The sequence below is a fragment of the Chiloscyllium punctatum genome, chromosome 15 (assembly GCF_047496795.1).
Source record: "Chiloscyllium punctatum isolate Juve2018m chromosome 15, sChiPun1.3, whole genome shotgun sequence".
NCBI lineage: Eukaryota > Metazoa > Chordata > Chondrichthyes > Orectolobiformes > Hemiscylliidae > Chiloscyllium > Chiloscyllium punctatum.
Genome location: NC_092753.1, coordinates 18,423,486 through 18,436,201, shown reverse-complemented (window position 1 = coordinate 18,436,201; position 12,716 = coordinate 18,423,486). Strand labels below are relative to the sequence as shown.

Here is a 12,716-nt window from a genome sequence, read left to right as displayed (position 1 = left end):
CTCATCATCTGAAATCAATCAATAACAGAAATAGCACGAAAATCCCAGGGCAACCCTGGAACGATCACACAATTAAAACTTGTCAAGTTCTCAGAAAGGTTCACCGGACCGAAACGTGAACTCTGATTTCTCTTCATACAGCTTTACCACCGACCTCGGGTTTGGTTTCTGATTTACAGCGTAGACATAGTCATCGAGATAGAGATGTGCAGCTCGGAAACAGACCCTTCGGTCCAACCTGCCCATGCCGACCAGATATCCCAACCCAATCTAGTCCCACCTGCCAGCACCCGGCCCATATCCTTCCAAACCCTTCCTATTCATATACCCATCCAAATGCCTGGAAAATGTTGCAATTGTACCAGCCTCCGCCACTTCCTCTGGCAGCTCATTCCACACACGTACCACCCTCTGGATGAAAGCGTTGACCCTTTGGTCGCTTTTATATCTTTCGCCTCTCACACTAAACCTATGCCCTCTAGTTCTGGACTCCCCGACCCCAGGGAAAAGACTTTGTCTATTTATCCTATCCATGCCCCACGTAATTCTGCAGTTCTTTCAGTTTCTAAAACTTCTCAAGAGTTTTCTGAGAAAACAAAAACGGCAAAAACAGAGGAACCATTAGACTGAGGCCACGCTGCAGTAATTGTGGAGAGGAGGGAATTCCGGGTAACAGTTCGGGAAGCAGAACCCTCTCGAGAAATATGTATTAATTTGAAGTTCGATCCCGTTGATAGATTTGCAGGTTTCTCTTTTACTTTGTAGAAGAGGGGGAGGTGTCAGTCAGCAGTAAGGGGTTTTCACAGGAGGGCATGATTTGGAGATGCCAGTGTTGGACTGGGGTATAGAAAGTTAAAAATCACACAACACCAGGTTATAGACCAACAGGTTTAATTGGAAGCACTAGCTTTCGGAGCGCTGCTCCTTCATCAGGTGGTTGTCCGAAATCTAGAGCTTCCAATTAAATCTGTTGGACTATAACCTGGTGTTGTGTGATGTTTAACTTCACAGCAAGGGGTAGTCATGGGCAGCTGTTTAGTGAAGGTCGCTTCCACTGATGTGGGAAGGCAGTGCACGCAAAACCCTCCCTGCCCTAGATAGGTAACCTGAACCAAGATGGGCTTTCCAAGGTCAGGGGGTGCAGAGTGCTGAGGCCGCTGTCATCATTTAGTTCCCATGGGTCCCAAGTCCTTGGGATGCCGTGGCGCCTTAATGATGAATGGGATTGTGTGCAACCGAGACAGGGTCGTGGCAGAACAGTGTCGAGAGTGTGTTGCTGGAAACGCACAGCAGGGAAATCGATGTTTCGGGCTCCAGCATCTACAGACCTCCCTGTCTCCGAGCAGAACAGTGTTATCCGCTCAGGTTTAAGCAGAACGTCCGCAGCTACTCCTGCGGTTCCAACGAAACACAAAGCGCTATCCGGGAAGGCAAACGTAGGGGGTGGGGTCAGCAAGCACAGCGTAGGGTGATCCCGGTTCGTGAGGGGAAAAAGAAAACGTAGTGCGGTGAAATTGACATAGGAAGTGAAATTGACAAAGGACGTGAAATTGACATTGTCAGAGCAAACCTGCGCAGGAAGGAGGTAGAGCGTCATGGAGGGGCGGTGGGCAAGATGGAAAGGACGGGGTCAAGGGAGGGCACAGACGGCTGTGTAAGGGCATGAGCAAGTGTTACCCTTCATGGTGTCGTGGGGGGATGAAGGTCGGGTCTGCAGGCAATGATAGTCTCCAGCTGAGAGTCGTGAGAACCCGGAATCAGTGTGTGTGGGGGGGGCGGGGGGGACAGTGTGTGTGTGTGTGTGTGTATATATGTGTGTGTGTGTGTGTGTGTGTCTGCGTGTGTGGGTGCATGCGTGTGTGTGTGGCTGCATGTGTGTGTGTGTGGGTGCATGTGTGGGTGTGTGTGGCTGTGTGTGTGTGTGTCTGTGTGTGTGTGTATGCATGTAGGGATATGCGGGTGTGTGAGAGTGTGTGTAGGTGCATGTGTGTGAGTGTACTGGGGTATCAATTTGTGAGAATGTGCGTGAGTGGCTGTGAATGTGGAAGTGTTTGAGTGAGTTTATGAGAGAGAGCTTGTGTTTGAGAGAGGGTATGCATGTGTGTGTGGGTCGGTAGGAGTGTGCTTTTGTGTGTGTGCGTGTACTTGTGTAGTGTCCGTGAAATAGTATACAGTGCAGTGTTGTCACGTGTCGTGTGACATGAACCAAAGTGCCCAGTTAAAGTCATCCCCATGGGTACCGAACTTGACTATCAGCCTCTGCTTGGCCACTTTGCATTGTTGGCTGTCCCATAGTCTGCCTTGGAGGATTGTCACCCAGGGGTCCGAGACCGAAAGGCACAGAGCGCTGAAGTGCTCTCCGACTGGGAGGCTAGAACCAGTCTGACTCAAGATTGGGACACAGACAGACTTTAACCTCACACCTTTCATGCATTGTCTGAGCTGAGATGGCATCTCTTGTTAGACAACCTGAAGTTATCTCGACAACGTAACTTTGAAAAGGTTCTGAGGTTCTTATATTAAAGAACAGAAACTAGTAAACCCATTATAAAAGATGAAAGGCTTAACCTAAATGTGTTTATATATCATTTCAGCTGCATTAAACTGTAATCCTTTTGCTATAAATACTGCGTCTTATGGTCCTTCTTATCATCAGGTGGATCTACATTGGATACACTCCATCCATTCTTTATCCTTCAAAGAAAATCAGTCACCTTCATCAGACACTACCTTCCCTTAACAAATCCATGATGACTATATCGGATGATGACGTGGAGGAGCCTGTGGTGGACTGGGGAGGACAAAGTTCAAAATCACACAATACCAGGTTATCGTCCAAGTAGCTTTCGGAGCACTCCTAAAACTAGTGCTTCCAAGTAAAGCTGTTGGACTGTAATCTGGTGTTGTGTGATTTTTAACTTTATCCTGGATTAAACTTTCACTCACTGTGTGGTCACTTCTATCATCTCTCAGAGTTTTATCGAATCATTTTCTCATACTGGAAATATAAAAGCAGCTGGTGTCCACTCCTCCTATTTCTGACCTGCACCTAAAACAATAACATTACCGATTCGATATGAGAAATAACGTTGTTTGGATATTTGTGAACTGTCCACCCACATTTCACTTGATATTAGGCTGTAGTTCACAAAAAACAAAATGAGAGTAATGTTGAAATGAGTGAAATCCGGAAACATTTCTTTCGAAATAAGATGGAAAACCAAGGAATTCTGCCATGACTCGTGTTTCTTTGAACCGTGTTCGACTTGACTCCTTAATCCTCCTGGGGACATCCTCAACTTCAAAGTTGTGTCAGCACTCCAGAGGTCTGGCAGACTCAATGTGATGTGCAGACGGAGGTCTTTCATTCCCACTGAATCGAGCGGCTCTTCTGGTTGTGGAGTGGTGTTAAAATGCACTGCTTGCGATGGCCGGGAACACGAACCCGGGTCAACTGCTTGGAAGGCAGCTATGCTCACCACTATACCACCATCGCTACAGGCTGAAGCGCTCTAGAAATCAGCTGATGTGCCATAATAGTTCTTGACTCGAAATTTCGTTGTTGTTTTGTTGGAAATTTTGCAGTGAAATATTAGAATTGAGAAGTCATCAAAGACCGAGTTTTACTGAGTGGATCGGTCTCCTGATGCCCCGCCTCACTTTTTAATACACACAAAGCAGCATTTCGGATTTCTCATCATCTGAAATCAATCAATAACAGAAATAGCACGAAAATCCCAGGGCAACCCTGGAACGATCACACAATTAAAACTTGTCAAGTTCTCAGAAAGGTTCACCGGACCGAAACGTGAACTCTGATTTCTCTTCATACAGCTTTACCACCGACTTCGGGTTTGGTTTCTGATTTACAGCGTAGACATAGTCATCGAGATAGAGATGTGCAGCTCGGAAACAGACCCTTCGGTCCAACCTGCCCATGCCGACCAGATATCCCAACACAATCTAGTCCCACCTGCCAGCACCCGGCCCATATCCTTCCAAACCCTTCCTATTCATATACCCATCCAAATGCCTGGAAAATGTTGCAATTGTACCAGCCTCCGCCACTTCCTCTGGCAGCTCATTCCACACACGTACCACCCTCTGGATGAAAGCGTTGACCCTTTGGTCGCTTTTATATCTTTCGCCTCTCACACTAAACCTATGCCCTCTAGTTCTGGACTCCCCGACCCCAGGGAAAAGACTTTGTCTATTTATCCTATCCATGCCCCACGTAATTCTGCAGTTCTTTCAGTTTCTAAAACTTCTCAAGAGTTTTCTTAGAAAACAAAAACGGCAAAAACAGAGGAACCATTAGACTGAGGCCACGCTGCAGTAATTGTGGAGAGGAGGGAATTCCGGGTAACAGTTCGGGAAGCAGAACCCTCTCGAGGAATATGTATTAATTTGAAGTTCGATCCCGTTGATAGATTTGCAGGTTTCTCTTTTACTTTGTAGAAGAGGGGGAGGTGTCAGTCAGCAGTAAGGGGTTTTCACAGGAGGGCATGATTTGGAGATGCCAGTGTTGGACTGGGGTATAGAAAGTTAAAAATCACACAACACCAGGTTATAGACCAACAGGTTTAATTGGAAGCACTAGCTTTCGGAGCGCTGCTCCTTCATCAGGTGGTTGTCCGAAATCTAGAGCTTCCAATTAAATCTGTTGGACTATAACCTGGTGTTGTGTGATGTTTAACTTCACAGCAAGGGGTAGTCATGGGCAGCTGTTTAGTGAAGGTCGCTTCCACTGATGTGGGAAGGCAGTGCACGCAAAACCCTCCCTGCCCTAGATAGGTAACCTGAACCAAGATGGGCTTTCCAAGGTCAGGGGGTGCAGAGTGCTGAGGCCGCTGTCATCATTTAGTTCCCATGGGTCCCAAGTCCTTGGGATGCCGTGGCGCCTTAATGATGAATGGGATTGTGTGCAACCGAGACAGGGTCGTGGCAGAACAGTGTCGAGAGTGTGTTGCTGGAAACGCACAGCAGGGAAATCGATGTTTCGGGCTCCAGCAGCTACAGACCTCCCTGTCTCCGAGCAGAACAGTGTTATCCGCTCAGGTTTAAGCAGAACGTCCGCAGCTACTCCTGCGGTTCCAACGAAACACAAAGCGCTATCCGGGAAGGCAAACGTAGGGGGTGGGGTCAGCAAGCACAGCGTAGGGTGATCCCGGTTCGTGAGGGGAAAAAGAAAACGTAGTGCGGTGAAATTGACATAGGAAGTGAAATTGACATAGGACGTGAAATTGACATTGTCAGAGCAAACCTGCGCAGGAAGGAGGTAGAGCGTCATGGAGGGGCGGTGGGCAAGATGGAAAGGACGGGGTCAAGGGAGGGCACAGACGGCTGTGTAAGGGCATGAGCAAGTGTTACCCTTCATGGTGTCGTGGGGGGATGAAGGTCGGGTCTGCAGGCAATGATAGTCTCCAGCTGAGAGTCGTGAGAACCCGGAATCAGTGTGTGTGGGGGGGCGGGGGGGACTGTGTGTGTGTGTGTATATGTGTGTGTGTGTGTGTGTGTGTGTGTGTGTGTCTGCGTGTGTGGGTGCATGCGTGTGTGTGTGGCTGCATGTGTGTGTGTGTGGGTGCGTGTGTGGGTGTGTGTGGCTGTGTGTGTGTGTGTCTGTGTGTGTGTATATGCATGTAGGGATATGCGGGTGTGTGAGAGTGTGTGTAGGTGCATGTGTGTGAGTGTACTGGGGTATCAATTTGTGAGAATGTGCGTGAGTGGCTGTGAATGTGGAAGTGTTTGAGTGAGTTTATGAGAGAGAGCTTGTGTTTGAGAGAGGGTATGCATGTGTGTGTGGGTCGGTAGGAGTGTGCTTTTGTGTGTGTGCGTGTACTTGTGTAGTGTCCGTGAAATAGTATACAGTGCAGTGTTGTCACGTGTCGTGTGACATGAACCAAAGTGCCCAGTTAAAGTCACCCCCATGGGTACCGAACTTGACTATCAGCCTCTGCTTGGCCACTTTGCATTGTTGGCTGTCCCATAGTCTGCCTTGGAGGATTGTCACCCAGGGGTCCGAGACCGAAAGGCACAGAGCGCTGAAGTGCTCTCCGACTGGGAGGCTAGAACCAGTCTGACTCAAGATTGGGACACAGACAGACTTTAACCTCACACCTTTAATGCATTGTCTGAGCTGAGATGGCATCTCTTGTTAGACAACCTGAAGTTATCTCGACAACGTAACTTTGAAAAGGTTCTGAGGTTCTTATATTAAAGAACGGAAACTAGTAAACCCATTATAAAAGATGAAAGGCTTAACCTAAATGTGTTTAATATATCATTTCAGCTGCATTAAACTGTAATCCTTTTGCTATAAATACTGCGTCTTATGGTCCTTCTTATCATCAGGTTGATCTACATCGGATACACTCCATCCATTCTTTATCCTTCAAAGAAAATCAGTCACCTTCATCAGACACTACCTTCCCTTAACAAATCCATGATGACGATATCGGATGATGACGTGGAGGAGCCTGTGGTGGACTGGGGAGGACAAAGTTCAAAATCACACAATACCAGGTTATCGTCCAAGTAGCTTTCGGAGCACTCCTAAAACTAGTGCTTCCAAGTAAAGCTGTTGGACTGTAATCTGGTGTTGTGTGATTTTTAACTTTATCCTGGATTAAACTTTCACTCACTCTGTGGTCACTTCTATCATCTCTCAGAGTTTTATCGAATCATTTTCTCATACTGGTTATATAAAAGCAGCTGGTGTCCACTCCTCCTATTTCTGACCTGCACCTAAAACAATAACATTACCGATTCGATATGAGAAATAACGTTGTTTGGATATTTGTGAACTGTCCACCCACATTTCACTTGATATTTGGCTGTAGTTCACAAAAAACAAAATGAGAGTAATGTTGAAATGAGTGAAATCCGGAAACATTTCTTTCGAAATAAGATGGAAAACCAAGGAATTCTGCCATGACTCGTGTTTCTTTGACCCGTGTTCGACTTGACTCCTTAATCCTCCTGGGGACATCCTCAACTTCAAAGTTGTGTCTGCACTCCAGAGGTCTGGCAGACTCAATGTGATGTGCAGACGGAGGTGTTTCATTCCCACTGAATCGATCGGCTCTTTTGGTTGTGGAGTGGTGTTAAAATGCACTGCTTGCGATGGCCGGGAATCGAACCCGGGTCAACTGCTTGGAAGGCAGCTATGCTCACCACTATACCACCATCGCTACAGGCTGAAGCGCTCTAGAAATCAGCTGATGTGCCATAATAGTTCTTGACTCGAAATTTCGTTGTTGTTTTGTTGGAAATTTTGCAGTGAAATATTAGAATTGAGAAGTCATCAAAGACCGAGTTTTACTGAGTGGATCGGTCTCCTGATGCCCCGCCTCACTTTTTAATACACACAAAGCAGCATTTCGGATTTCTCATCATCTGAAATCAATCAATAACAGAAATAGCACGAAAATCCCAGGGCAACCCTGGAACGATCACACAATTAAAACTTGTCAAGTTCTCAGAAAGGTTCACCGGACCGAAACGTGAACTCTGATTTCTCTTCATACAGCTTTACCACCGACTTCGGGTTTGGTTTCTGATTTACAGCGTAGACATAGTCATCGAGATAGAGATGTGCAGCTCGGAAACAGACCCTTCGGTCCAACCTGCCCATGCCGACCAGATATCCCAACACAATCTAGTCCCACCTGCCAGCACCCGGCCCATATCCTTCCAAACCCTTCCTATTCATATACCCATCCAAATGCCTGGAAAATGTTGCAATTGTACCAGCCTCCGCCACTTCCTCTGGCAGCTTATTCCACACACGTACAACCCTCTGGATGAAAGCGTTGACCCTTTGGTCGCTTTTATATCTTTCGCCTCTCACACTAAACCTATGCCCTCTAGTTCTGGACTCCCCGACCCCAGGGAAAAGACTTTGTCTATTTATCCTATCCATGCCCCACATAATTCTGCAGTTCTTTCAGTTTCTAAAACTTCTCAAGAGTTTTCTTAGAAAACAAAAACGGCAAAAACAGAGGAACCATTAGACTGAGGCCACGCTGCAGTAATTGTGGAGAGGAGGGAATTCCGGGTAACAGTTCGGGAAGCAGAACCCTCTCGAGGAATATGTATTAATTTGAAGTTCGATCCCGTTGATAGATTTGCAGGTTTCTCTTTTACTTTGTAGAAGAGGGGGAGGTGTCAGTCAGCAGTAAGGGGTTTTCACAGGAGGGCATGATTTGGAGATGCCAGTGTTGGACTGGGGTATAGAAAGTTAAAAATCACACAACACCAGGTTATAGACCAACAGTTTTAATTGGAAGCACTAGCTTTCGGAGCGCTGCTCCTTCATCAGGTGGTTGTCCGAAATCTAGAGCTTCCAATTAAATCTGTTGGACTATAACCTGGTGTCGTGTGATGTTTAACTTCACAGCAAGGGGTAGTCATGGGCAGCTGTTTCGTGAAGGTCGCTTCCACTGATGTGGGAAGGCAGTGAACGCAAAACCCTCCCTGCCCTAGATAGGTAACCTGAACCAAGATGGGCTTTCCAAGGTCAGGGAGTGCAGAGTGCTGAGGCCGCTGTCATCATTTAGTTCCCATGGGTCCCAAGTCCTTGGGATGCCGTGGCGCCTTCATGATGAATGGGATTGTGTGCAACCGAGACAGGGTCGTGGCAGAACAGTGTCGAGAGTGTGTTGCTGGAAACGCACAGCAGGGAAATCGATGTTTCGGGCTCCAGCATCTACAGACCTCCCTGTCTCCGAGCAGAACAGTGTTATCCGCTCAGGTTTAAGCAGAACGTCCGCAGCTACTCCTGCGGTTCCAACGAAACACAAAGCGCTATCCGGGAAGGCAAACGTAGGGGGTGGGGTCAGCAAGCACAGCGTAGGGTGATCCCGGTTCGTGAGGGGAAAAAGAAAACGTAGTGCGGTGAAATTGACATAGGAAGTGAAATTGACAAAGGACGTGAAATTGACATTGTCAGAGCAAACCTGCGCAGGAAGGAGGTAGAGCGTCATGGAGGGGCGGTGGGCAAGATGGAAAGGACGGGGTCAAGGGAGGGCACAGACGGCTGTGTAAGGGCATGAGCAAGTGTTACCCTTCATGATGTCGTGGGGGGATGAAGGTCGGGTCTGCAGGCAATGATAGTCTCCAGCTGAGAGTCGTGAGAACCCGGAATCAGTGTGTGTGGGGGGGGCGGGGGGGACTGTGTGTGTGTGTGTGTGTGTGTGTGTGTGTGTCTGCGTGTGTGGGTGCATGCGTGTGTGTGTGGCTGCATGTGTGTGTGTGTGGGTGCATGTGTGGGTGTGTGTGGCTGTGTGTGTGTGTCTGTGTGTGTGTGTATGCATGTAGGGATATGCGGGTGTGTGAGAGTGTGTGTAGGTGCATGTGTGTGAGTGTACTGGGGTATCAATTTGTGAGAATGTGCGTGAGTGGCTGTGAATGTGGAAGTGTTTGAGTGAGTTTATGAGAGAGAGCTTGTGTTTGAGAGAGGGTATGCATGTGTGTGTGGGTCGGTAGGAGTGTGCTTTTGTGTGTGTGCGTGTACTTGTGTAGTGTCCGTGAAATAGTATACAGTGCAGTGTTGTCACGTGTCGTGTGACATGAACCAAAGTGCCCAGTTAAAGTCATCCCCATGGGTACCGAACTTGACTATCAGCCTCTGCTTGGCCACTTTGCATTGTTGGCTGTCCCATAGTCTGCCTTGGAGGATTGTCACCCAGGGGTCCGAGACCGAAAGGCACAGAGCGCTGAAGTGCTCTCCGACTGGGAGGCTAGAACCAGTCTGACTCAAGATTGGGACACAGACAGACTTTAACCTCACACCTTTAATGCATTGTCTGAGCTGAGATGGCATCTCTTGTTAGACAACCTGAAGTTATCTCGACAACGTAACTTTGAAAAGGTTCTGAGGTTCTTATATTAAAGAACGGAAACTAGTAAACCCATTATAAAAGATGAAAGGCTTAACCTAAATGTGTTTAATATATCATTTCAGCTGCATTAAACTGTAATCCTTTTGCTATAAATACTGCGTCTTATGGTCCTTCTTATCATCAGGTTGATCTACATCGGATACACTCCATCCATTCTTTATCCTTCAAAGAAAATCAGTCACCTTCATCAGACACTACCTTCCCTTAACAAATCCATGATGACTATATCGGATGATGACGTGGAGGAGCCTGTGGTGGACTGGGGAGGACAAAGTTCAAAATCACACAATACCAGGTTATCGTCCAAGTAGCTTTCGGAGCACTCCTAAAACTAGTGCTTCCAAGTAAAGCTGTTGGACTGAAATCTGGTGTTGTGTGATTTTTAACTTTATCCTGGATTAAACTTTCACTCACTGTGTGGTCACTTCTATCATCTCTCAGAGTTTTATCGAATCATTTTCTCATACTGGAAATATAAAAGCAGCTGGTGTCCACTCCTCCTATTTCTGACCTGCACCTAAAACAATAACATTACCGATTCGATATGAGAAATAACGTTGTTTGGATATTTGTGAACTGTCCACCCACATTTCACTTGATATTAGGCTGTAGTTCACAAAAAACAAAATGAGAGTAATGTTGAAATGAGTGAAATCCGGAAACATTTCTTTCGAAATAAGATGGAAAACCAAGGAATTCTGCCATGACTCGTGTTTCTTTGAACCGTGTTCGACTTGACTCCTTAATCCTCCTGGGCACATCCTCAACTTCAAAGTTGTGTCTGCACTCCAGAGGTCTGGCAGACTCAATGTGATGTGCAGACGGAGGTGTTTCATTCCCACTGAACCGATCGGCTCTTTTGGTTGTGGAGTGGTGTTAAAATGCACTGCTTGCGATGGCCGGGAATCGAACCCGGGTCAACTGCTTGGAAGGCAGCTATGCTCACCACTATACCACCATCGCTACAGGCTGAAGCGCTCTAGAAATCAGCTGATGTGCCATAATAGTTCTTGACTCGAAATTTCGTTGTTGTTTTGTTGGAAATTTTGCAGTGAAATATTAGAATTGAGAAGTCATCAAAGACCGAGTTTTACTTAGTGGATCGGTCTCCTGATGCCCCGCCTCACTTTTTAATACACACAAAGCAGCATTTCGGATTTCTCATCATCTGAAATCAATCAATAACAGAAATAGCACGAAAATCCCAGGGCAACCCTGGAACGATCACACAATTAAAACTTGTCAAGTTCTCAGAAAGGTTCACCGGACCGAAACGTGAACTCTGATTTCTCTTCATACAGCTTTACCACCGACTTCGGGTTTGGTTTCTGATTTACAGCGTAGACATAGTCATCGAGATAGAGATGTGCAGCTCGGAAACAGACCCTTCGGTCCAACCTGCCCATGCCGACCAGATATCCCAACCCAATCTAGTCCCACCTGCCAGCACCCGGCCCATATCCTTCCAAACCCTTCCTATTCATATACCCATCCAAATGCCTGGAAAATGTTGCAATTGTACCAGCCTCCGCCACTTCCTCTGGCAGCTCATTCCAATCACGTACCACCCTCTGGATGAAAGCGTTGACCCTTTGGTCGCTTTTATATCTTTCGCCTCTCACACTAAACCTATGCCCTCTAGTTCTGGACTCCCCGACCCCAGGGAAAAGACTTTGTCTATTTATCCTATCCATGCCCCACGTAATTCTGCAGTTCTTTCAGTTTCTAAAACTTCTCAAGAGTTTTCTTAGAAAACAAAAACGGCAAAAACAGAGGAACCATTAGACTGAGGCCACGCTGCAGTAATTGTGGAGAGGAGGGAATTCCGGGTAACAGTTCGGGAAGCAGAACCCTCTCGAGGAATATGTATTAATTTGAAGTTCGATCCCGTTGATAGATTTGCAGGTTTCTCTTTTACTTTGTAGAAGAGGGGGAGGTGTCAGTCAGCAGTAAGGGGTTTTCACAGGAGGGCATGATTTGGAGATGCCAGTGTTGGACTGGGGTATAGAAAGTTAAAAATCACACAACACCAGGTTATAGACCAACAGGTTTAATTGGAAGCACTAGCTTTCGGAGCGCTGCTCCTTCATCAGGTGGTTGTCCGAAATCTAGAGCTTCCAATTAAATCTGTTGGACTATAACCTGGTGTTGTGTGATGTTTAACTTCACAGCAAGGGGTAGTCATGGGCAGCTGTTTAGTGAAGGTCGCTTCCACTGATGTGGGAAGGCAGTGCACGCAAAACCCTCCCTGCCCTAGATAGGTAACCTGAACCAAGATGGGCTTTCCAAGGTCAGGGGGTGCAGAGTGCTGAGGCCGCTGTCATCATTTAGTTCCCATGGGTCCCAAGTCCTTGGGATGCCGTGGCGCCTTAATGATGAATGGGATTGTGTGCAACCGAGACAGGGTCGTGGCAGAACAGTGTCGAGAGTGTGTTGCTGGAAACGCACAGCAGGGAAATCGATGTTTCGGGCTCCAGCATCTACAGACCTCCCTGTCTCCGAGCAGAACAGTGTTATCCGCTCAGGTTTAAGCAGAACGTCCGCAGCTACTCCTGCGGTTCCAACGAAACACAAAGCGCTATCCGGGAAGGCAAACGTAGGGGGTGGGGTCAGCAAGCACAGCGTAGGGTGATCCCGGTTCGTGAGGGGAAAAAGAAAACGTAGTGCGGTGAAATTGACATAGGAAGTGAAATTGACAAAGGACGTGAAATTGACATTGTCAGAGCAAACCTGCGCAGGAAGGAGGTAGAGCGTCATGGAGGGGCGGTGGGCAAGATGGAAAGGACGGGGTCAAGGGAGGGCACAGACGGCTGT

General features: G+C 47.3%; 3 non-coding genes across 3 annotated transcripts; all 3 read right to left on the bottom strand.

Annotated features, from left to right (window-relative positions):
- Positions 1 to 3,423: 3,423 nt before the first annotated feature.
- Positions 3,424 to 3,496, bottom strand: trnag-ucc (transfer RNA glycine (anticodon UCC)). Its single transcript has one exon. It is a non-coding gene; the product is annotated as a tRNA-Gly (tRNA).
- A 3,622-nt stretch (positions 3,497 to 7,118) lies between these two features.
- trnag-ucc (transfer RNA glycine (anticodon UCC)) lies at positions 7,119 to 7,190 on the bottom strand. The gene has a single exon. It is a non-coding gene; the product is annotated as a tRNA-Gly (tRNA).
- A 3,603-nt stretch (positions 7,191 to 10,793) lies between these two features.
- On the bottom strand, positions 10,794 to 10,865 carry trnag-ucc (transfer RNA glycine (anticodon UCC)). Its single transcript has one exon. It is a non-coding gene; the product is annotated as a tRNA-Gly (tRNA).
- Between the last annotated feature and the right edge of the window lie 1,851 nt (positions 10,866 to 12,716).